Genomic DNA, 25,850 nt, shown 5'->3' on the forward strand with positions numbered 1-25,850 from the left:
GACTGAGCCAGCATTAATATGCAGGGGTTCCCATTATGCAGTGTAAATTTCCATCATACCTCAAGGGTAGTTGAACCATAGCAGCTGGGGGAGCCAGCTATGCTGCCAAGGAACTAATAGGGGTGCAAGGGCAGGGTCTCAGCCCAGATGACCCAAGTCTTCAGTGACTCCCCAAAAATCTACACAGATCTCATAGGAAGAGCCAGTTTTGGAGGTTCAACCTCCTGTCATTTCTTATCAGGAGAATAATGAAAAGCAAATAATAGCAAAGTATTATTTATTATTTGTTTGTCAGTAACACCATGGGGCCCCAATCAGGGAACACGGCCTCATTAGGCTAGACACCATAAACATAAATAGTAATTAAAAGAGAGTGCCTGCCCTAAAGAGTTTACAATCTAAACATTTAGCAAATAACTAAGAAAAAAATAACACACTTATAATGAAGATTTTTGAAACTCTTGGGACTTGCAAGTGTTTCCATGAACATGACCCCATGAATAACAGCAAATTGAGTGAGAATGATTTGGTTACAAATATATCGGTTCATCCTTGTTCCTTATTTGACCAACTTCACATGTTAGAATTTAATCCAGGACATCTATCACAGATTGATCCCAGATCTTCTGAGTTCCAGTCCAGTCCTTTGTGCATAAGACCTTCCTTTCTTTGTCCCTCCCAACCCCCCGGCTTTTCTCTCCTGAAGCTCCTGCTCATATTACACTCGTTGGGGTAACAGTCGCAGTGATTCTCGTACTGATCCAGCTGAAGTACCATAGCTGAATGATCAAGGGGGAGCGTCCCTGGTGGTGAGAAGCCTTTCCTACAAGGGAAAAAGGGTGATAAGAAGACAGGACAGCTTGTAAAGTGGGCAATGCCAACCAGGGAGAGAATGCCTACAAGGAATGGAGGACTGTGTACTTCAGTATATTGTCATTATAACTTCTGCCTGTATGACTCACATGGAGACCATCAGTGGATTTTAAAGCCGGCCTCCCTTGATGTAACTTCTAAAAGAGGACAGCTGCAGAAGCATTGGCTGCCCTCCTCCGCGTTGAATTTCTTAAAGAGGGCACCTCAGGCCCTGCTGGTACAGGAAGGTACAATGTGCATTCCCTGCACTAAGGGAAGGTGAATTTGGCCCATGGGAAACTGTTTAAAATTTTATTTAGAACAGATTCAGTTATCATAGTTTAATATACAATGAAATGGGGCCTTAGGCTACCTAAGCAGTTCGGGCAGACACTAACTTGGCAGCCTAAATACCACCTACCAACATCCGGAAAATAAACCCTTCAGCCTTTCCCTGAAATGAGAGGCTGAAAATACAGCAGAAAATTAGGCTCAGAATTCCATGAGAAATAAGATTTCTTGGGAGATATCCAGCAACCCCTGATTTTGGCAAGGTTAGAAATACTGTAGGAATGGCCGTGCTCAGAGTATTTTGTCTGAAACCAACGAGGAATCCGGTGGCATCTTAAAGACTAACAGAGTTATCTGGGCATAAGCTTTTGTGGGTAAAAAACCCACTTCAGATGCATGGAGTGAAAATTACAGATACAGGCATAGACATACTGGCACATGAAGAGAAGGGAGTTACCTTACAAGTGGAGAACCAGTGTTGACAAGAGCCATGTGCCAGTATATGTATGCCTGTATCTGTAATTTTCACTCCATGCTTCTGAAGAAGTGGGGTTTTTACCCACAAAAGCTTATGCCCAAATAAATCTGTTAGTCTTTAACAGTGGTTCCCAAACTGGGGTTCACAAACCCCTGGGAGTTCACAGAACATTACAGGGGGTTCGCCAGAAAAATTTCACTAATGGCGGCCAGAGGACCCTGGGCATTGGAGGCAGCAGATGAGACCCAGTTGCAGGGCAGACAACCTGAGCCCCAGGGAGAGTGGGGCAGAGAAGTTGGGGCTGGCAGCCCAAGCCCTGCCCCCGTGAGCCGGGGAGCCGGCCGCCTGAACCCCAGCACTCCGTGCGGGGCTGGCAGCCGAAGCCCCAGGGAAAGCAGGGCCAGGCAGTTGGGGCTGGCAGCCAGAGCCCTGGCAGTCAGTGGGACATGCAGCCCAAGCTCAGAGGAGCTCAGTTGACTGGGGCGGTCAATGGGGTCCAGCAGCAGGAGCCCCACGGAGTGCGGAGGAAAAGTAAACTTAAATCCCTGGAAATATTCGTTTTTAGGAGGGGGTTCACGAGATTTTACAAGTTAGTGAAAGGGGTTCATGGGCAGTTAAAGTTTGGGAACCACTGATCTTTAAGGTGCCACCGGACTCCTCGTTGTTTTTGTGGATACAGACTAACATGGCTACTCCCTGACACTTGTTTGAAATCAGAATGTACACGGGCACATGATAGATGGAAAAAAAAAACCAACCAAACTTTTTGGAACTTCAAAAAGACTCATTTCAGGCACTGGCAAGGTTTCCAGACAGTTCATAATCTGAGCATATTTGCCAGTCTCTTTTGATAAGCCTCTCACCTGATTCAGTAGAAATACTACAGGGCCAAGGCCTCAGTTTTTGTAAATCTGAATAACTAAATTGGTTCAAACAACTCTGCACCTAGTTTGCATCCTTGGTGTTCTCCACAACTAACATTCTTCCCTGCTGAAAATTGGCCATTAAGCCCTATTCTTTGTTTTCTACCTTGAATTCAAAACACACCTTTACTTCTTGCTCTATGCCTATTTATTTCCTTAATTCCCTCTTGGGAAGGATTCTTTCAAAGACTTTTAGAACTTGCAAAAAAATTATATCAACTAGTTGTCTTTGTCCCCTCTTGTCTGACTCCCTCCAAGAGTCCTATTAGATTGGGGAGGCACAATTTTCCTTTACTGATTCAATGCTGATTTGTCCCTGCCATAGCATATTAAGCGATATGTTTCATAATTCTGTCATTTCAACTAATTTACTTGGCAGTAATGTTCACTGCTCTGTAAATCCCAGGATCATCCACAGAACCTTTATTAAAGATACTTATAACATTGGATACCTTCCAGCCCTCTGGTATGGTAGCTGATTTTAATGCTAAATTACATATTTTTGTAAGCAGCTCAGTCACTCCATTCTTATGCTTCTTCAGGAACATTGGATGAACACCATTTAGTCCTGCTTTTAGACAATAAAAACCATTCTGTCAGGCTGTGCCTTCACTAGAATTTTAGCCCAGCTAGCCAGAATCATATATTAGGGGTGAGGGAAGAATGCTAGACCGAACAAACTGTATTAGCTAGACTATTCCTTGCTAGTTGAGTTTACCAGAACTATGAATGAGTCTAGTTATGGGTCTCTTATTTATTTGCCCAATTCACACCTATATATTTTAGCCAGGGACTACCACTTTTCAGCAAGAACTGTTCCAGCTAGCATGGTTGAACCTGTAGCATAGATAGCTGTAGTGACCTGATGTATGCCTGATGTATGTATGTATGTATGATGATGGACACAAGGAAAGCTTATGAAATCCCAGTCTCAAGTCCTCCTCCTCCTCATCTGCACATCCCTCTAGCTGTTCCAAGTGCAACATTTTAAGGATTTTGTCCCCTAAGCAGAACTTTCAGAATCATTTCTGAAACCCTTTTTGTTTGCCACAGGTCTAAAGATGCCTTCAGTAATCTGGCAAATGGCAAACAGAACTCTTGGGCATACTCCCTTGATATTTCCACCGCTTTGAAAGACAAAGGTAAATTGACTGCCAGACGAGAGTTCTCCAGTACATAAAACCTTGTCAGCAAAGCCACAGAAACTTTGCACAATGCCTTTATCTTTCCTCTCTTTGACTATGGTGATATAATGGGGACACTGTGATTTGCTGGAAAAACTGCAAACACTCCAAATATTAAACCTAGACAATTGCATTGAAGCTAATGAAAGCTGGAAATGTTAGAGGTGACGCTCTCCATCTTCAAGATGAGGGTGTATTATAGAACCTGTCATTCTTCAGTGCTCCTTGCTGCCAATCTACTGTATGGAGTAGCACTAACAATACCCACTGCCTTGCAAACCGCAGGGTTTGTGTCACAAAAGGGCAACAGGCTGACAAATAGGGTGCGGGGTAGAGAGAGTGAAAGCACATGATGCCACTTGAACAGGGTCTCTCTGCCTTGGGGAGTTGATAACCACTTTAACAGCATCACAGGGGTAGCCGTGTTAGTCCGTATCCAGAAAAACAACGAGGAGCCTGGTGGCACCTTTAAGACTAACAGATTTATTTGAGCACAAGCTTTCGTGGGTAAAAAACCCATCTGAAGAAGTGGGGTTTTTACCCATGCAAGCTTATGCCCAAATAAGTGTTAGTCTTTAAGGTGCCAACTGACTGCTCGTCACTTTAACAGCATGTCTTTAGACAGGACAGTTGACACTTTGATGGCTGTAGCCCTGGCTAAAAAGATAAACTGGCACTGGTGCCTTTGTCTATCTATTGTCAAACTATTTTGCAACACTTATACAAACCATTTAACCATCTGGCTCTCTTCATATCGCTAACAGAAATTGTCCAGACACATAGATTGTCTCTTTCCAAAATTCCTTCTGTAAGAACTGCATCATTGTATAAGTTGCTGTTTCACTTGTATTTATGTGGAAAAGTGGAGAAAACAAATCCACTTATAACAGGAACCATTATATATAACAGAACTGTAATATTTACAAATATTCCTGGAGCTTCAGCATCTATAAAAAATTCACTTACTTGCTTAATGCTTGATTTTACAGTGTAAAGGTGTCCAGTGTCGGGTGTCCGAGTTCAGGAGGGTATCAACTACAACACTCTGTTCAACACATCATTAATCTCCCAGAGAAACTCCATCTGCAAAGCACACCCCATACAGAGCACACACACAGAACAAACAATGGCAGATCTGTGCTGATATTTGGTGGTGTTATATTAGAAAACTGTAGGACCAGATCATGTAAAATTGAGCAGTCTCACTTTTGTTTAGATAATGATGGTTTAAACGATACTTTGTGGTAAGATGCAGCATAATTCAATTCATATTCAGAAGTATGCTACAAGTATCTCTGAACTTAGGGAGATACATTCATTTTTGTTTCATGTATCAGTGTGGCTACTAAGACTTTCACTGACTTCAAGGGGCATTGGATTTGGTCCTAAATTAGTTATTTGGGCAAAATTTTAGAAAGTGCTAAATCGACTTAGGATCCAAAGTTCAAAAGTGATTCAGGCACTCTGTACCAGATTTTTAAAGCTATTTAAGCATTGCTGTGTTCAGTGGTGCAACACCTAACTGATTTAGGAGCTGACATCTCATTTTCAAAAGGGATTTAGACACGAGTCTAACTCTAAATCCCATTGACAGTCAATGGGCTCTAGACTTCTAGGTGCCTAAATCCCATTTGAAAATTATATTTAGACTCCTAAAACAGTTAGGTGTTGCAACAGCTCAGCGACACCTAAATATCTTGAAAAAACTGGGCCTTTGGCCCAAAAACCTCAAAGGTTTTTAGGCTGCTAACTTCCACTGATTTCAATGGAAGTTAGGAGCCTAAATACCTTCAAGGATCTGGGCATAAGTGCCAGATAACTTTTGGAAATAGGACTTGGGTGCTTTTGAAAATTTTACTGTTAATCTAAAATTAAGACAGATTTAGAAATTGGATGGCTGGTAAGGCTTGTATTGTGTCTGGCAGGCAGCAACACTTAGCACCATTTTAGCTTCCCAAAATGATAGTTTCTAAAGATATACTGAAGTATGCTATAGCAAAGTTCCCATTTGATGGGCACCCGCAGAAGCAAGAGGTCTTTTCACAGAGTCCTCCATCTGCTCCATCTCTGTAGGGACCCTGGGGAGCCCTGCATAGTCTCTCTCAGGTCTGTCACCAGCCCTACCTTGAAACTGGTCCAGCAGCCCAAAGTAACTCAAAATAGTCCCATGCCACAAACACTAGGTCCACCACAGTAACCCCAAAGTTCAGCGCCTCTCCAAAGTTCTTATCATCCATGAAGACCTTATTCTGCACAGCAGAAGCCTAGCCTTCTGGCTCAGACTTCCATCCTCAATTGACATGCTCTCTGTTCTGAGAGGGAAGGTGGCATATATACTACCTTACTTCTGAAAGCTTCCCCAGATTGGCTGGGAGAGAGGGAAGCCCTGCCTCACCATACACCACAAAGCTCCTGATACCAGCATCTCCCCATCCCACTGCTAATTCCTGGGACTAGCTCTTCGCTTCTGGCTTTGGCTGGTTTGTAAGCCTGTGTTCACGTCAACATCCCTGGAAAGGGGTCTTCTGGCCCTTAGGCTTAAAGGGCCAGTACACTCCATTACTTATACCAATGATTTTTGAGTTTCTGTGAAGGGCATTCTACAGCAAATATAGCCACTTTTAGTGCAGATAAAGCACAATAGGTTTTTTTTTGTTTGTTTTTTAAACTGAAAAAGCACTTGAAGCTCCAAAGGAAATACCATAGCATACTACTTTGTTTGCTCTTACCACAAATACTGAAAACCGTGGCACCCTGAATGCATAAGTTCGCTAAGGGTATGTCTACACTGCAATAAAACACCTGTATTTGGCCTGGGTTAGCTGACTTCAGCTCACGGGGATCAGGCTGCAGGGCTATAAAATTGCAATGGAGGTGTTCAGGATAGACTGGAGCCAAGGCCCTGGGATCCTGCAAGCGGGGAGGGTCCCAGACCCCAGCTCCAGCTTGTGCTCAGATGTTCACACTGCAGTTTTACAGCCCCTCAGTCCAAGCTCCACAAGCCCAAGTCAGCTGACCAGGCCAGCTGCAGGTGTTTTATTGCAATGTAGACTTGCCCTAAGGGTCAGAGTCAGGGCCGGCTCTAGGTACCAGCAAAACAAGCAGGTGCTTAGGGCGGCACATTTCTAGGGGCGGCATTCCAGCGCCGGCCATGCCGCCCCTAGAAATGTGCCCCCACCGCCCCAACTCGCCTCCGCTCCACCTCCGCCTGCTCCCCTGAGCGCACCGCTGCCGCTCGGCTTCTCCCCCCTCCCTCCCAGGCTTGCTGCACACCAAACAGCTGTTTGGCACACGGAAAGCCTGGGAGGGAGGCAGGAGAAGCTGAGCGGCAGTGCGCTCGGGGGAGGCAGCGGTGGTGGAGCGGAGGTGAGCTGGGGCGGGGAGCAGTTCCTCTCCCCCGCCCCCCGTAACTTCCTGCGCTCCCCCCTCCCCCCTCGCTCACCTCCGCTTCACCATCGCCGCCTGTCAGGGGAGCAGGCGGAGCAGAGATAAGCTAGGGCAGGGGGCTGCGGGGGGGAGCCGCAGGAAGCAATGTGTGGGGGGGGGGAATGTGGCATGCCCAGGGCAAGAGGCGGGGCCGGGGATTTGCGGAAGGGGTTGGGAAGGAGTGGAGTTGGGGCGGAGCCAGGGGTGGGGGGGCACGAAAAAAAGTGGGGGCTGCCAAAAATTTTTTTGCTTGGGGAGGCAAAAATCCTAGAACCGGCCCCAGTCAGAGTTCCACTTATACATGTGCAAATATTTTATTAAAGCAGAGAACTTTAATTAAAGGCTCTCACAGAAGGGCCACCTAGCTCAGCATCATGGTGGGTTAATGACGAGGCAAGGAATCCTTTTAATCTTGCTAGGCCAACAGCAGCTGTTAGGATATAGATATTCAGGCCTGTCTATAAAAGCCTATACTCTAAAAATTTAGGTGAATTCTTATCACTTAGCTAGTTATAGAGGTATAAAAGAAAGAATCAAAATCACTGTCTGCTGATGTAAGGGTCTTCTCTTACTGTGACAGTCTGAGGCCCTGTTCTTAGGCTAAGGCCTTTGGCTAAGCAGCAGAGGCAGCCATAAGCTGGGAAGCGAACGGTCACATCCTCACATTCCAAACTAGTCACATTGAAATAAGGTGCTATTGGGCTGTTAGGAATACAATCCTGTCCTGATAATGCCTATAACCTCCAGAGAAAGGGAAGTGCCTAGAAAATGTAAAAGGAAACTTAGTTTGATAGCATCCTGTCTGGCAAGAACTCACTTATCAATAGCTGGGATGTGAAATCCTCATTTCTGTGTTGTTCTATCACTGTAGTCCCCCTTTCCTTATTGTTTGTCTGTATAATCTCTGTCTGGTTCTGTGATTGTTCCTGTCTGCTATATAATTAATTTTGCTGGGTGTAAACTAATTAAGGTGGTGTGATATAATTGGTTAAATAATCATGTTACAATATGTTAGGATTGGTTAGTTAAATTTCAGGAAAAAGATTGGTTAAGGTATAGCTAAGCAGAACTCAAGTTTTACTGTATAGTCTGCAGTCAATCAGGAAGGGGGGTGGAAATGGGAACAGGGAATGGGGATGGGGAAATTGGAATCATGTTTGGCTAAGGGCAGGAATGGGAACAGGGACACAGGTGTAAGGCTCTGTGGTGTCAGAGTTGGGAAGGGGGACACTAAGGAAGGAAACTGGAATCAGGCTTGCTGGAAGTTCACCCCAATAAACATCGAATTGTTTGCACCTTTGGACTTTGGCTATTGTTGCTCTCTGTTCATGTGAGAAGGACCAGGGAAGTAAGTGGGTGAAGGAATAAGCCCCCTAACATCTTGGTGCTGTGACTCGGATGCATCACATCGGATAGGTGAGTGGCAGCCTGTAAGTTCCCTTCGCCAACAGTCCGTGCAGCTGCTTGGAGGGGGTATAGTGAACTCTCGTGATGGTAGTTGCGGGTTCTGGCAAGCCAGGGTAAAGGATTTTTTGGATAAGGAAGAACCAGGGCCCATGCCAGGTGCAGGGGTCAACCTGGGATGAGATTAAAAAGGAAATGGAGGAAGTGTTAGGGGACCCAGAGGGATGGCGGGTGGCTGAGGTCCTTGGTATATGGGTAGTAGAAGAAGGTCCCTGCCCATGGGGACTGAATGCCTTCCAGGGAAAGGAGGCACTTCAGTCTGCTTGTGAGAGGTTTGAAGTAAGGGCAGCATTATGGGAAGCTGCCAGTAATCTTTCAAGTTTGGTGCTGCTTCAGCAAGGGCTGCAAGGGTTGTAAATTAGTTAGGGGTAGTTAAAGATGATTTGGCACAACAGGGTTTAAAGTCAAAAGCAGCATTAACAGACTACGTTTAGAGCCTGGAGCTGGGACGGGGGAGTGGAGAGAGAGAAAGGAAGGGGGAAAAAAAAGGTTTCAAAGTGCAAAATGGCAGGGTTTGCAGGAGCAGGTAACAACCCCCCACTCTTCTCCCAGAGCCAGACTGAGAACCTAGGGATAAGGGTTCCCAGCTGTTTCAACCCAGGGAGCCTACTCTTGGCTCAGAGCTAACTATGTCCTTTTCTTCTTTTCCTTCTTCTTTTTCTTGGTTTACTTAATTTGCTGCTGGTAGCCTATACTTTAAACTGACCTGACAGGCTTAATTGGTTTCTTTCCACCTCTCCCCCTGCCTTTCCACACTTTTGTTTTTCTGAAGTTTTAATGGAGGATACTTTGGAGACTTATGTGAGATGTTTTTGGTTATTTTGGACAAAGTATGATGGAGGTCTGCTGTATTCGACTAGAATTTTTGGAGTAAAAGATCCATGGGCATCCATGGAGACAAATGTTTTACTGCCTCTTTGAACAGTCTCAAGGTAAAGACAACACAAGTTAAGGCAGTTGTGTGGCAATAATTGTACTTGGTGGCTAAGTTGTTACAGACAAATTGAACTACCTTAGAGAACTAAATGTAGGAGTAAGTGATTTAAAGAAGGGAGTGAAAAGTTACAACTAGCTTTTGCAAAAATTGATAATACAGGGTTTGCAGGAAAGTAAACATTTGGGAGTTGTGGAAATGGTAAAAGGTAACTGTTGTGAAGATGTTAAAAGAGTAACAGTTGTGGTGTTACGAGAAGGAAGTTTTTGTTTAATGATAAAACCCGGTTATATAAATGTAACTGTATGTGCAACTCTGTGCAGTCACATTGGATGGAAGCTTGGTAATTAAATTATCCAAGGGGGTCAGGTCGAGTGGCTACTACCACCACTAAGCTTCTGTCCCCAGAAGACTTTACAGCTATTCTGAGGGAAAATGGGCTGTTTTCCCACAGAAATGGTCTATAAGGGACTGCTGCAGGCGGAGAGAGAATCTGATCAAAATTATTTGACTATTGGGTAATGTAATCAAAATCACTAAAGGATGTAAGGGGTTTCTATTGGAACTTAACTTGGCTGCCCCGATTGTGTCTAGTTGTACAAGATGAAAGTGTAATTGGGGTACAGTTGTGTAAAAAAGAGTAATCACAGTGCAAGGGATGTTAGGCAAAAGAGAATTTTGTGTGTGTGCACAGGAAAAAGAAAAGGCAAGGAATGATTGGAACACTGAGCCTTGGGGTGGCTCTGGGGGATCAGATTGTTGCTTTGGTGGGTGTGCATGAAAACTCTGTGGGCATGGGGGAGGCAGTTACACCTTGTGTAAAATTAATATGGCTAATATAATATATGGAGGTTAAACTATATGGAAGGAATGTGCATTTTCACAGGACGTGTGCAGTGTATATTGGAGAAGGGGTAAAAGAAATGCAAACAAAACATGGTACTGAATTAAAATCCTCTTAGGGTTCCAAAAGGGGCCACAATAGGTTGTGCTTTCTTTTTCAGATCTCTGTGTGATTTGGAGCAGGAGATGAAACTGGAAAGTAATCAGAACTCTGGTGGAAGTAAAATGTTTCCTTTTTAAGACAGTCTCTGAGCTGCTAACAGCTTTGGATCCAAAAGCAAGCTAAAAGAAAAGGAGTACTAGTGGCACTTAGAAGACTGTGCCACTAGTACTCCTTTTCTTTTTGCCAATACAGACTAACAGGGCTGCGACTCTAAAAGCAAGCTAGTAACCTCTGTGTAAATGCAAATTACCTAGCTGATGGGCACAAAGGAGCTGCAAATAACGAATACATCTGGTCAGCAAACAAGCTACTAGAAGACTCAGATTATGGCCCTCCAGAAAAGGGAGGTGAAAAAAACAAGTCAAGCCTGAAAATAAGGGGGACAGGTTAACCTTAAGGGGTGGGTGGGTGTGTGTGTGTGTGTGTGTGTGTGTGTGTACAGTGCTAAAATCTGAAGCTGTGTCTCAGCTATTACCTGAGAATAAACTTAAAGCTTGGTACAGCAGAGAAACTATTGCAAACGTGGTCTGTTGTACAAGAGGGGAAACTGAGGTACACCACCTCATGAATTTCATAAATGACCAGTGAGTGGGGTAATTCACTAGCCTGACTATAGAACAAAATAAGGACAGTCTGGAGGTAATTCTTCTGTTTTTCCTGCAATTAGCAAGGAAATTTGTAAAATAAAGTGGTATTATTATTATTATTATTAATAAGCAGTAATCTGTCCCCACCAGGTGGGTGGAAATTGTTTCTTTTGTTTTTCAGACACTCTACAAGCAAGCTGGCGCCAGTGGAAAAATAACCCACAATACCATGGATCTGTGTTTTGTGTTTGTTTGTGGTGTTTGTCTTGTTGCTAGCATTGTTGTGTTTTAATGAACAGAAAATCTCATGATGTGGGTGGGGGATGGCTTCAAAAGACTGACCTTGGGGGGAGATGTGTATGAGAATACAAAATGTTCAACAAGGAGGCTAGCACCTGTGTAATAGCTACCATGGTACCTGGAAATGGAATGGCAACTAAGGTGGTTCCCCACAAGCCCTATGGAAATAATGAGAAGGGGAGGAGCTCACTGGGAATCAATGGAGGGGTGTGTAAAATAGTGTAAATCAACAGAAGATGTTTGGATGTGCCCTCCTCCTATGACTATGGAGGAGCAGAATCAATGACCTATGCAAGGTGTAGACAATTGGGTGTACTGTGTATAAGGTGTTTTGCTGGGAATGTACATATTACTGGGGGCACAATTACACCAGCCCATAACCAAACTACACCCATCTATACGCTGCTATCTGGACTTTGGTGCACAAATGGATCTGTGAATCTTATTGCTGTGAATAATCAAACCAGGGCATACTGCCTGATTCCATACCAAGTAGTTAAGCTGGTCTGGACAATAACCCTTTTCTCTGTGAACATTCAATGGACTTATGATAGGGACAAAGCATGCAAAACCTGCAGAGGCAGCTTGTTGCAACTGCCAGCAACTGGACACATAAGATCGTGACCCTGTTGAAGGAAGAGAGGCAGTGTTTTGGGGGTGTCTCGGATGTTGGACCATACTGCAGTGGTCAGGACTCGGTGTTGCTGTGGATTTTGTATTGTTAACTGTACTTGTGTTGTGTTGCATATGGAGATAACCTATAAGTAATGTAGTAGGACCCATCCCCCCCTGCAGTGTACTAGACAACCTGGACCCAACATTCTCGGGCCCACTGTAATGGGAAGTCTGGAACACAAATTGGAATAGGTGTGGTATGCCCATACGAGAGAAGGGGAATGAACAGAACAGGTAATCATCAGTGATCCATCCCCTGTCACCCATTCCCAGCTTCTGGCAGAGGACATCCCTGCCCATCATGGTTAATAGCCATTGATGGACCTATCTTCCATGAACTTATCTAGTTCTTTCTTGAACCGTGTTATAGTCTTGGCCTTCACAACATCCTCTGGCAAGGAGTTCCACAGGTTGACTGTGTTGTGTGCAAAAATACTTCCTTTTGTTTGTTTTAAACCTCCTGCCTATTAATTTCATTTGGTGACCCCTAGTTCTTGTGTTATCAGAAGGAGTAAAATAACACTTCCTTATTTACTTTCTCCACACCAGTCATGATTTTATAGACCTCTGTCATATCCCCGCCTTAGTAGTCTCTTTTCCAAACTGAAATGTCCCAGTCTTATTAATCTCTCCTCGCTGTTCCATACCCCATATCATTTGTGTTTCCCTTTTCTGAACCTTTTCCAATTCCAATATATCTTTTTTGAGATGGGGCAACCCCATCTGCACGCAGTATTCAAGATGTGGGTGTACCATGGATTTATATAGAGGCAATATGATATTTTCTGTCTTATTATCTATCCCTTTCTTAATGATTCCCAACATTCTGGTAGCTTTTTTGACTGCCACTGCCCATTGAGTCGATGTTTTCAGAGAACTATCCATAATGACTCCAAGATCTCTTTCTTGAGTGGTAACAGCTAATGTAGACCCCATCATTTTATATGTATAGTTGGGATTATGTTTCCAATGGGCATTAATTTGCATTTATCCCTTCATCTGCCATTTTGTTGCCCAGTCACCAAGTTTTGTGAGATCCTTTTGTAGCTCTTTGTAGTCTGATTGGGACTTATTGCCTGGGATCTGTGTTGGTGAGTATCTGAGTGTGTGTTTGTTGTGAGGATCTGAGTGTTGGATCTGAGTGTTTGTTGTGAGGACAGTTTGACAAGGTGTTTGATTGGTTGGTTGAAAAGGGCAGGAATTGGGAGTGCTTTGTTCCAGGTGAGCCTGACTGTATAAAAAGCCAGTCGGCAGGGAACCAGCTAACAGCAGGAGTTTGCCTGGGAGTTCGCCTGGGGAGAGCCCACTGAGGCTTACATCTTGCTGGCTTCTCTGAGTAGTTACTGCATCTCCTGAGGAAGCTAGTAGAAGGAAGATTATGGATGGGGGGTGTTCAGCTGTTGTGACCTGCACTGGATGAGCTATGTTTGTCTTTCTTCCACAGGACAGAAGCGACTTTGTCTGTACAAAGTGCGAACTGGTCTCCATGTTGGAAGAGAAGGTTCAAGGTCTGGAGCAACAGGTATCGACTCTGCATTGCATAAGAGAAACTGAAGATTTCCTGGACAGACGTCAGGATATGCTTCTACGGACACAACATTCTGCAGATTCAGAGCAGGCTGCACAGTGGGGACAGGAGGCCAGCGAAGAAATTTGGCATCATGTGACCTCCAGAAGAAGAAAGGGGAACGTCCATGTACCAGCGACGCAGATACAGGTAAGTAACCGTTTTCATGTTGTCTCCACAGGTACCAGTGCGGAGAGTGGACCAGATGATACGTCTGAGGGAAGGGAGCAGAAGGAGACTCTGCCAGTTGGAAGGCATGAGATGCACTCTCCTAGGGTTGGGGGTTCCACGACCACCACTCCCAAGAGAAGGAGGCGGGTGGTGGTGGTCGGGGACTCTCTCCTCAGGGGGACTGAGTCATCTATCTGCCACCCCAACCGGGAAAACCGAGAAGTCTGCTGCTTGCCAGGAGCTAAGATTCGCGATGTGACAGAGAGACTGCCGAGACTCATCAAGCCCTTGGATCGCTACCCCTTTCTGCTTCTCCACGTGGGCACCAATGATACTGCCAAGAATGACCTTGAACGGATCACTGCAGACTACGTGGCTCTGGGAAGAAGAATAAAGGAGTTTGAGGCACAAGTGGTGTTCTCGTCCATCCTCCCCGTGGAAGGAAAAGGCCAGGGTAGAGATCGTCAAATCGTGGAAGTCAACAAATGGCTATGCAGGTGGTGTTGGAGAGAAGGCTTTGGATTTTTTGACCACGGGGTGGTGCTCCAAGAAGGAGGAGTGCCAGGCAGAGACGGTCTCCACCTAACAAAGAGAGGGAAGAGCATCTTCGCAAGCAGGCTGGCTAACCTAGTGAGGAGGGCTTTAAACTAGGTTCACCAGGGGAAGGACCAAAGCCCTGAGGTAAGTGGAGAAGTGGGATACCGGGAGGAAGCACGAGCAGGAGCGTGTGAGAGGGGAGGGCTCCTGCCTCATACTGAGAAAGAGGGGCGATCAGCGGGTTATCTCAAGTGCCTATACACAAATGCACAAAACCTGGGAAACAAGCAGGGAGAACTGGAAGTCCTGGCAAAGTCAAGGAATTATGATGTGATTGGAATAACAGAGACTTGGTGGGATAACTCCCATGACTGGAGTACTGTCATGGATGGATATAAGCTGTTCAGGAAGGACAGACGGGGCAGAAACGGTGGGGGAGTTGCACTGTATGTAAGGGAGCAGTATGACTGCTCAGAGCTCCGGTATGAAACTGCAGAAAAACCTAAGAGTCTCTGGATTAAGTTTAGAAGTGTGAGCACCAAGGGTGATGTCGTGGTGGGAGTCTGCTATAGACCACTGGACCAGGGGGATGAGGTGGACGAGGCTTTCTTCCGGCAACTCGCAGAAGCTACCACATCGCACACCCTGGTTCTCATGGGAGACTTCAATCACCCTGATATCTGCTGGGAGAGCAATACAGCAGTGCACAGACAATCCAGGAAGTTTTTGGAAACTGCAGGGGACAATTTCCTGGTGCAAGTGCTGGAGGAACCAACTAGGGGCAGAGCTCTTCTTGACCTGCTGCTCACAAACCAGGAAGAATTAGTAGGGGAAGCAAAAGTGGATGGGAATCTGGGAGGCAGTGACCATGAGATGGTCGAGTTCAGGATCCTGACACAAGGAGGAAAGGAAAGCAGCAGAATACGATTCCTGGACTTCAGAAAAGCAGACTTTGACTCCCTCAGGGAACTGATGGGCAAGATCCCCTGGGAGAATAACACGAGGGGGAAAGGAATCCAGGAGAGCTGGCTGTATTTTAAAGAATCCTTATTGACGTTACAGGGGCAAACCATCCCGATGTGTAGAAAGAATAGTAAATATGGCAGGTGGCCAGCTTGGCTTAACAGTAAAATCCTTGCTGATCTTGAACACAAAAAAGAAGCTTACAAGAAGTGGAAGATTGGACAAATGACCAGGGATGAGTATAAAAATATTGCTCGGGCATGCAGGAGTGAAATCAGGAAGGCCAAATCACACCTGGAGTTGTAGCTAGCAAGAGATGTTAAGAGTAACAAGAAGGGTTTCTTCAGGTATGTTGGCAACAAGAAGAAAGTCAAGGAAAGTGTGGGCCCCTTACTGAATGAGGGAGGCAACCTAGTGACAGAAGATGTGGAAAAAAGCTAATGTACTCAATGCTTTTTTTTTGCCTCTGTCTTCATGAACAAGGTCAGCTCCCAGACTGCACTGGGCAGCGCAGCATGGGGAGGAGGTGACCAGTCCTCTGTGGAGAAAGAAGTGGTTTGGGACTATTTACAAAAGCTGGACGTGCACAAGTCCATGGGGCCGGATGCGTTGCATCCGAGAGTGCTAAAGGAGTTGGCGGCTGTGATTGCAGAGCCATTGTCCATTATCTTTGAAAATTCATGGCGATCCGGGGAAGTCCTGGACGACTGGAAAAAGACTAATGTAGTGCCCATCTTTAAAAAAAGGAAGAAGGAGGATCCTGGGAACTACAGGCCAGTCAGCCTCACCTCAGTCCCTGGAAAAATCATGGAGCAGGTCCTCAAGGAATCAATTCTGAAGCACTTAGACGAGAGGAAAGTGATCAGGAACAGTCAGCATGGATACACCAAGGGCAAGTCATGCCTGACTAATCTAATTGCCTTCTATGACGAGATAACTGGTTCTGTGGATGAAGGGAAAGCAGTGGACATGGTGTTCCTTGACTTTAGCAAAGCTTTTGACACTGTCTCCCACAGTATTCTTGCCAGCAAGTTAAAGAAGTATGGGCTGGATGAACGCACTATAAGGTGGATAGAAAATTGGCTAGATTGTCGGGATCAACGGGTAGTGATAAATGGTTCCATGTCTAGTTGGCAGCCAGTATCAAGCGAAGTGCCCCAAGGGTCGGTCGTGGGGCCGGTCTTGTTCAATATCTTCATTAATGATCTGGAGGATGGTGTGGATTGCACCCTCAGCAAGTTTGCAGACAACACTAAACTGGGAGGAGCGGTAGATACACTGGAGGGTAGGGATAGGATACAGAGGGACTTAGACAAATTGGAGGATTGGGCCAAAAGAAATCTGATGAGGTTCAACAAGGACAAGTGCAGAGTCCTGCACTTAGGACGAAAGAATCCCATGCACCGCTACAGACTAGGGACCGAATGGCTAGGCAGCAGTTCTGCAGAAAAGGACCTAGGGGTGACAGTGGACGAGAAGCTGAATATGAGTCAACAGTGTGCCCTTGTAGCCAAGAAGGCCAATGGCATTTTGGGATGTATAAGTAGGGGCATTGCCAGCAGATCGAGGGACGTGATCGTTCCCCTCTATTCGACATTGGTGAGGCCTCATCTGGAGTACTGTGTCCAGTTTTGGGCCCCACACTACAAGAAGGATGTGGAAAAATTGGAGCGAGTCCAGTGGAGGGCAACAAAAATGATTAGGGGACTGGAACACATGACTTATGAGGAGAGGCTGAGGGAACTGGGATTGTTTAGTCTACAGAAGAGAAGAATGAGGGGAGATTTGATAGCTGCTTTCAATTACCTGAAAGGTGGTTCCAAAGAGGATGGATCTAGACTATTCTCAGTGGTAGCAGATGACAGAACAAGGAGTAACGATCTCAAGTTGCAGTGGGGGAGATTTAGGTTGGATATTAGGAAGAACTTTTTCACTAGGAGGGTGGTGAAACACTGGAATGCGTTAAGTAGGGAGGTGGTGGAATCTCCTTCCTTAGAAGTTTTTAAGGTCAGGCTTGACAAAGCCCTGGCTGGGATGATATAATTGGGGATTGGTTCTGCTTTGAGCAGGGGGTTGGACTAGATGACCTCCTGAGGTCCCTTCCAACCCTGATATTCTATGGTTCTATTCTATGATTAACTATCTTCAGTAGTTTTGTATCATCTGCAAGTTTTGCTACCTCATCATTTACCCCCTTTTCTAGATAATTTATGAATCTGTTGAATAGGACTGGGCCCAGTATAGACCCCTGGGGGACACCACTATTTACCACTTTCCAATTTGAAAACTGACCATTTATTCCTACCCTTTGTTTCCTGTCTTTAACCAGTTAGCAATCCATGAGAGGACCTTCCCTCTTATCTCATGACAGCTCCTCAGATAGGAGGAGGAATGGGCTAGCCAGCTGCCTGGGACAAGTCCCTGAAGACATCTGGAGGAGTCTAAGATGGAGGTCACTGTGATAGGGAGTGAGATTGAGGGCTTTTGGGAAGTAGGAGAAAACTCATCAGTTTTACTGTAAAACAAGCATCGTTTTCAGGGTTTAACGGAGTTGTTTGAAATTTCAGTTTTTGGAAGACCCTGAAAATCCAAGAGAAAATCAGGATCAGAAAACATAATCTCTGGTTTGGTTTTGTTGAAATCAAGAGAGCTGAAACTGAGGGAAAGGAGTAAGAGGGGTTTCACACACAGCTGTACTTGAATGATCCTTCCAAACAAACCTTCCAAGCTTAGTATTACATCAATCTAATTCAGGAAACGAAAAGACCAGCAAAAAGTCTGCCACCTAGCCCAAATAAATAAATAGCAAAACCTATATTCACCATTCATTTCCATAGATACCACAAACATGCCAACATATCCTTAGACAGTGCTGTTCCTCAGACTCACCAGGTACAGATAATGGACAAGACTCTTTTCTGTGCCAGAACTCTGCTGGGGACAGGAGAGAGGGGAGGGCAGCATGGTTCCTTGATTGTCAGGGCCAGGAGTGGCCCCAGTGAAACCATAAAGCTGCTGACAGTCAGTTCTAAGATCTGCCAATGATACAGGGTCCTTAATGGACCCTATGCCAGCAAAGGATAGGTGCGGTGGAACAGGGCTTTGCTACGTCCCCTTTCTACGTTTGACATGCCCCCTCCCTCCACGAACGCATCCCCTGCACTGGGATTGGAGGCAGGCAGAAGTGAAGTAGAGCTGGCACACTTGCACCCAGCAGTGAGTTCCCTTACACTAGGCACATCTGCAGCCAGATTTATGCTGTCTCCATTTCTTAAAGGGAAAGGATATGGGGCACTGCCGTCTATCCACCTTGAAACACTTTCCTTTTCCAGCGCCAAATGGACAAAGCCTGCAACAGCCTAAAATACCATCATTTGGTCTGGACAAAGCCATAAATTGCTGTATTCCCCCAAAATTTCCCCAAACAGGCAAACTTCCCCCAGCCTCCATGACTACACAAGAGGCCAAGCTGAAAAGCAATGACTAGCCTCCCAAAGGCCTATAATGAATTGCTAAAATAACACTTTGGTAGAGGAAATCAGTGGAGGTGCCACGGCCTCATGCATATGATAAACAGTTTGGACACTTTTGACTGCAAGATTATGAACTAAATGCTAATCAGCAGGTGGAGTATGCCAATTACTGCCCATTCTACTTATTCTTAATAGGCTCAGAACAATAAATATTCTAGCTACACTCTGGCCACCAGTTCAGTTTCTATGCATTTACATTGATAGGTGGTTCAAAATATTCATAACAAAATGCAAAACCGTTTGAATATTGTTGGGTTTTGTGGTGGTTGTTTTTTTTTTTGTTGTTGTTGGTTTGGGGTTTTTGTTTATTTGTGTTTAGTTTTTGTTACAAATACAAATGTGAGCCCATTTTGGCAAATAAATTTGCTTTGGCAAATGAATTTTTTAAGCAATGCAATGGTAGTTTTTGCATTGGACTCAGGGACATTTGCATATTTTTTTTTAAAATGTGAAAATAGTCATTTCATTGAAATTTTACAGGAAAAAACTTGGAGTGAAATTGTGTGTAATGAAATGGTAACATTTTCATGAAAAATTCTTCAGAACAGAAATATTGACTTTCTCAGTGCTCTGTTTTATGGATATACAGCAGTGCAATTTAACGAAATAAATGAAAGAAAAGATGCGTAGTTCATATCAGATAATAATATCAAACATGGGGATCATAGAATCATAGAATATCAGGGTTGGAAGGGACCTCAGGAGGTCATCTAGTCCAACCCCCTGCTCAAAAGCAGGACCAATCCCCAATTAAATCATCCCAGCCAGGGCTTTGTCAAGCCTGACCTTAAAAACTTCTAAGGAAGGAGATTCCACCACCTCCCTAGGCAACGCATTCCAGTGTTTCACCACCCTCCTAGTGAAAAGGTTTTTCCTAATATCCAACCTAAACCTCCCCCACTACAACTTGAGACCATTACTCCTTGTCCTGTCCTCTTCCACCACTGAGAATAGCCTAGAACCATCCTCTCTGGAACCACCTCTCAGGTAGTTGAAAGCAGCTATCAAATCCCCCCTCATTCTTCTCTTCTGCAGACTAAACAATCCCAGTTCCCTCAGCGTCTCCTCATAAGTCATGTGTTCCAGACCCCTAATCATTTTTGTTGCCAAAAATAATCGTTCCTTGGGACAGAGAGCATACTGGAATGGACCTATGATCATCCTTTCCTTATTTCCTTTCCTCCTGCGGTGTACTAGACAATCCGGACCCAACCTTCTTTGGCCCACTGTAATGGGCTCCTGCAGGGCTCTGGAGGCAATTTAAAGGACCTGGGGCTCCAACCATTGCTGGGAGCCCCAGGCCCTTTAAATTGCCCCCTGGGGAAGCTGGGCTGCCCCAGTACGGTGCACCGGCTCTTGCCAGTACGCCATACTGGGGCATACCGGCTTACTTTCACCTCTGGCAGAAAAGGATCTAGGGGTTACAGTGGACAAGAAGCTGGATATGAGTCAACAGTGTGCCCTTGTTGCCAAGAAGGCTGATGGCATTTGGGGCTGTATTGCCAGCAGATCTAGGGATGTGATCGTTCCCCTCTATTCGGCATTGGTGAGGTCTCATCTGGAGTACTGTGTCCAGTTTTGGGCCCCACACTACAAGAAGGATGTGGAAAAATTGGAAAGAGTTCAGTGGAGGGCAATAAAAATGATTAGGGGTCTGGAGCACATGAGTTATGAGGAGAGGCTGAGGAAACTGGGCTTATTTAGTCTGCAGAAGAGAAGAATGAGGGGGGATTTGATAGCTGCTTTCAATTACCTGAAGAGGGGTTCCAAAGAGAATGGATCTAGACTGTTCTCAGTGGTACCAGATGACAGAACAAGGAGTAATGGTCTCAAGTTGCAGTGGGGGAGGTTTAGGTTGGATATTAGGAAAAACTTTTTCACTAGGAGGGTGGCGAAACACTGGAATGGGTTACCTAGGGAGGTGGTGGAATCTCCTTCCTTAGAGGTTTTTAAGGTCAGGCTTGACAAAGCCCTGGCTGGGATGATTTAGTTGGGGATTGGTCCTGCTTTGAGCAGGGGGTTGGACTAGATGACCTCCTGAGGTCCCTTCCAACCCTAATATTCTATGATCTCATAATGGAATACGTAGGTATACGAGGGCAGAATTTGGCTCAAAGACTGTTCAGTCCCTCATTTATTGCAGCAATGGTTGGCCTGTAACTAAAACAGTTATATGTTCCTGCGGGTTCCTAATACTGTTGATCCACAAATATCTAATATGATGTTAGCCTATCTAAGGAGGTAAATGTCTTGCATGTATTTCACAACTCTCTCTTCATTCTTAGACAAAGGCTTCAAATTTGCTTTTATTTGTCTGATAACCAAAAAGCTTTTCAGCTTTTGTACATCCGGCTAACTGATAGAATTTTATGAAGAAGAGTGTGTTGTCTGCATACTCTTTTCATTATCCATGTGTAGTGTTCTGAAATCTTATCACTCACCTTGCTGGCTCGAGCAAGTTATGTCTCCACTGCCAGAGCAAGAAGAAGACTGAATAGAAGACAACCTTCATTTCAACACAAAAGAATCTATGGCCAGATTCTCAGATGTAGATCAGTCTGGCTGCATTAATATGGTGCTACACCATTTATACCAGCTGAAGAGCGAGCTCACTATATTGTTTACTTTCCTTATTACATCTCAGAATGAAGTAAATTAATGAAATGATCTTTCTGTCTATCTACTGAGACATTCCCCAAACTATTGAGTATCTGTTTAGGTCACATTGACTCCCTGGTAGGAGAAAAATATTATAAAAACAAATGTGTTACTTAAAGTAACAAATGGTGCAGGATAGAAGTTATTCCAAAGGAACAATGATTGACAGGTCCCCTATGGGCTAATGTCAGACCCACCTATGGGACAGTATATAAATCACTAAAAGAGCTTCAGCATGTCGCCAAAGTGTACAGCTACCACTTTGTCAGAATTATTTTCTCCAGTTCTTTCCTGCATTCTTGGAAACATAAGACATTATCCAGAGAAGGAGAAAGCACCTGTGCAATTGCTTAGACAAGTGTGTTATACTTATTCAAGTTTGCAGACATGCAGACAAGCTGGCAGGGAAGGGTTGGAGTTTATCATTTCTTCCTCTCCTGATCTCATTAGCATAAGATACAGATAGAGCTGCTCCACTCAGTGTGGCTGGCCTCAGCTTGTCTCTAATTCCTGCTCCGGGATACTTTGCAACCAAATAAAAAGCAAGGAACGGTGTTGTGTAACATTGCTCTCTTCCGATGAGAAATTATGACTATTAGTAGCCATGTGAAAACCTCCAGCTGATGAAACTCACCCTAGTCTGGCTTTAGCTAACTGGTAAAGGTACAGATACATTTGGTGCTGATGGTAAATCTGGACATTCATAGGTTATTAGCTCTCCTCCCCCATCAAATTAAACAGGGATTGGTAGAGCTATGATGTAAATTGAAAACTTCCCTGAGTTATTTCCTTCTCTTCCAGACAAGTTCAGGACAAGTAGATGTGGAGTGAAGGTCACAAGAAAGTTAAAATTGGGACTCTTTAAAAATCCCACTTTCTACAGTAGAGTGATTCTGGCTTTACTTCAGTGTAAACTAAATTAGAAGCCAGCCCGGTACATTTATTAGAAGATTAAATAATAGTAATGTTAACAGTTGCATAATATTCAGTCTTCATAGAGATTTACAAATATTATCTAGTGATATCTCTTTAAGGCCAGTAAGTAGCTGTATATTCATTGAACAAATGGAGAAACAGAAGCATTACAAAGGGCTGACACTGACTTTATCCCAGTGCAAATGAGATCAGAGTCTGGCTAAATCTACCTCAATTATTTCTATATTTTTAAGATAATAAAACTGATAATCAAATAGAATTTTCAGATTGACTGTTAATGTTGTGAAAGATATGTCTAGTTAATGCAGTGTGTGGTCCAACAGACAGGGCATGGAATCAGGAGACCTGGGTTCTACATCTGGCTCAAATGCTGGCTGTTATGTAGCTTTGGGAAAGTCACTAAACTGCTTGTGCTTTTCTTTCCCTTCCCATTCTTTGTCTATTTATATTGTAAGTTCTTTGGGGGCAGAGACCATCTCTTACTATGTGTACAGTGCCTGGCACAATGGGGCACTCATTTTGATGTTTCTAGATGTTACTGTAATACAAATAACTAATAAAGAATTCTTTATTGCATTACGTTTTTCCTATTTTTTAAAGAAGGAAATGTCATTTAATAAGAGCAAGGACACAGCGCATTTCACTACAACTATTGTACATCTCAGGTGGTTAAAACCACTCAAGCACGTGGCCCTCTCCCTTGCAATACTGTATGAGATTAACGCAGAAACCCCTTGTCTGTCTAGTTTTATTGCCTAATTATAATATGGTGCTGGACACCGATTGCCCAAAGCCATATTCAGACTCATCAGTTGGGCATTTTAAATGATGTCAGAGGCATACATATGGAAATCAGCCTCTGTACCAGATGACTTGGGGACAGCTAATGTAACACCGGTTTTTTAAAAAAGCTCCAGAGGTGATCCTGGCAATTACCAGTAAGCCTAACTTCAGTACCGGGCAAACTGGTTGAAACTATAATAAAGAACAGAATTATCAGACACATAGATGAACATGATATGTTGGGGAAGAATCAACATGGCTTTTATAAAAGGAAAAGGAAATCATGCCTCACCAATCTTTAAGAATTCTTTGAGGATTTCATCAAACATGCACAAGCGTGATCCAGTGGATATAGTGTACTTGGACTTTCAGAAAGCCTTCACAAGGTTCCTCACCAAAGACTCTGAAGCAAAGTAAAATGTGATGGGATAAGAGGGCAGGTCCTCTCACGGATCAGTAACTGGCTAAAAGATAGGAAACAAAGGGTAGGAAAAAATGGTCAGTTTTCACAATGGAGAGAAGCAAATAGCAGGGTTCCCCAAGGATCTTTACTGGGACCAGTGATGTTCAACATATTCATAAATGATGTGGAAAAAGAGGTAAACAGCGAGGTGGCAAAATTTGCAGACAATACCAAATTACTTTACATTTAATTTTCACAAATTACTCAAGGTAGTAAAGTCCAAAGTTGACTCTCAAGAGTTACAAAGGGATCTCACAAAACTGGGTGACTGGACAACAAAATGGCAGATGAAATTCAATGTTGATAAATGCAAAGTAATGCACATTGGAAAACATAATCCTAACTGTACATATAAATTGATGGGATCTAAATTAGCTGTTAACTCTCAAGAAAGAGATCTTGGAGTCATTGTGGATAGTTCTCTGAAAACTTCCACTCAGTGTGCAGCGGCAGTCAAAAAAGCAACCAGAATGTTGGGAATCATTAAGAAAGGGATAGATAATAAGACAGAAAATATCATATTGCCTCTATATACATCCATGGTACGCCCACATCTTGAATGCTGCATGCAGTCGTTCTGGTCACCCCATCTCAGAAAAAGATGCATTCAAACTGGAAAAAGTACATAGACGGGCTACAAAAATGCTTAGGCATATGGAACAGCTTCCATATGAGGAGACTAAAAAGTCTGGGACTGTTCAGTTTAGAAAAGAGACGACTGATGGGGAATATGAGAGAGGTCTATAACATCATGACTGGTGTGTAAAGAGTGAATAGAGAAGAGTTATTTACCCATTAACATAACACATGACCCAGGACTCACCCAGTGAAATTGGTAGGCAGCAGGTTTAAAGCCAACAAAAGGAAGTACTTCTTCACACAATGCACAGTCAACCTGCGGAATTTGTTGGCAGATGATGTTGTGAAGGCCAAAAATATAATTTGGTTAAAAAAAGAATTAGATAAGTGCATGGACAATAGGTTCATCAATGGCTATTTGCCAAGATGATCAGGGATGCAACCTGTGCTTTGGGTGTCCCTAAACATCTGACTGCCAGAAGCTGGGACTGATGACAAAGGATGGATCACTGAATAACTGCCCTGTTGTGTTCATTCCCTCTGAAGCATCTGGCACTGGCCACTATCAGAAGCCAGGATGCTGAGCTAGATAGACCATTGGTCTGACCCAGTATGGCCGTTCTTATGCGCTTACGAAATGATTTCATTTACCATCACATCATTTAATTTACACAATGCCGAGCTATGCGCACATATAAAATGGAAAAGTAAAAATCTTTTCACTTAATCATATATGTTCACATACATTGCAAGCTTTGGTAATATTTGCAGCTAAATGCTGTAGATTCTTTCCTCTTCCCCAGTTGCTGTCACCTTTGAAATATTAAGGTTTATTCGGAAAAAGCACAACAGCTCTCAGTTCAGCTTCTTATAACAGTAAGTCACTAATGAAAGTTACCTAGACACCAAAAAGTGCAGCAACTGGGGGAGAGTTTCAAAAGGGAATGTTAGTTTGCAGTTTTTGATGTCACATCCCACTGCTATCTCTTTGTAAGCCAAGGCTACATTTTAACTTTTCCTTTCTCTTAGAATAGCTGCTTAGGAGCCATTTAAAAAGACTCCCAGGAAGTCCTATTGTAGAAGTGGGCAGGAAGAAGTAGCCATTCAAAGGGCCCACTCCTCAGATGGGGTAAACTGGCATAGCTCCATAGACTTTAATGGAGCGACCCCAATTTACATCAGCTATGAATCTGGCTGTTCATCTCCTGTCCAAAGATCAGCTTCCTTTTTTGCCATATCCTTTAGTCCCTGAAAGCAACTGTGGGGGAGGGATAGCTCAGTGGTTTGAGCATTGGCCTCCTAAACCCAGGGTTGTGAGTTCAATCCTTGAGGGGGCCATTTAGGGATGTGGGGCAAAAATTGGGGATTGGTCCTGCTTTGAGCAGGAGGTTAGACTAGATGACCTCCTGAAGTCCCTTCCAACCCTGATATTCTATGAGTATTTTGGTGTTAAAAAGGCTAAATCAAGAATGTGATAGCTTCTGATTTAACCTTTTAAACAGAAAAGCAATTTTCAAAGTAGCGCCCTGCCCGTGAGAAT

The 25,850-nt window shown here is 44.1% G+C and overlaps 1 long non-coding RNA gene across 1 annotated transcript in view; it reads right to left on the reverse strand.

Moving 5' to 3' along the window:
* Positions 1–314: 314 nt before the first annotated feature.
* Positions 315–25,850, reverse strand: part of LOC142069792 (uncharacterized) — a 43,415-nt gene continuing 17,879 nt past the window's right edge. Inside the window, exons 2-3 of the long non-coding RNA XR_012665769.1 lie at positions 23,561–23,732; positions 315–823 (exon numbers count right to left, since the gene is read on the reverse strand). This is a non-coding gene — a long non-coding RNA (uncharacterized LOC142069792). The remainder of the gene's footprint in view (positions 824–23,560; positions 23,733–25,850) is intronic.

The sequence above is a fragment of the Caretta caretta genome, chromosome 1, assembly GCF_965140235.1.
Source record: "Caretta caretta isolate rCarCar2 chromosome 1, rCarCar1.hap1, whole genome shotgun sequence".
Classification (NCBI taxonomy): Eukaryota; Metazoa; Chordata; order Testudines; family Cheloniidae; genus Caretta; species Caretta caretta.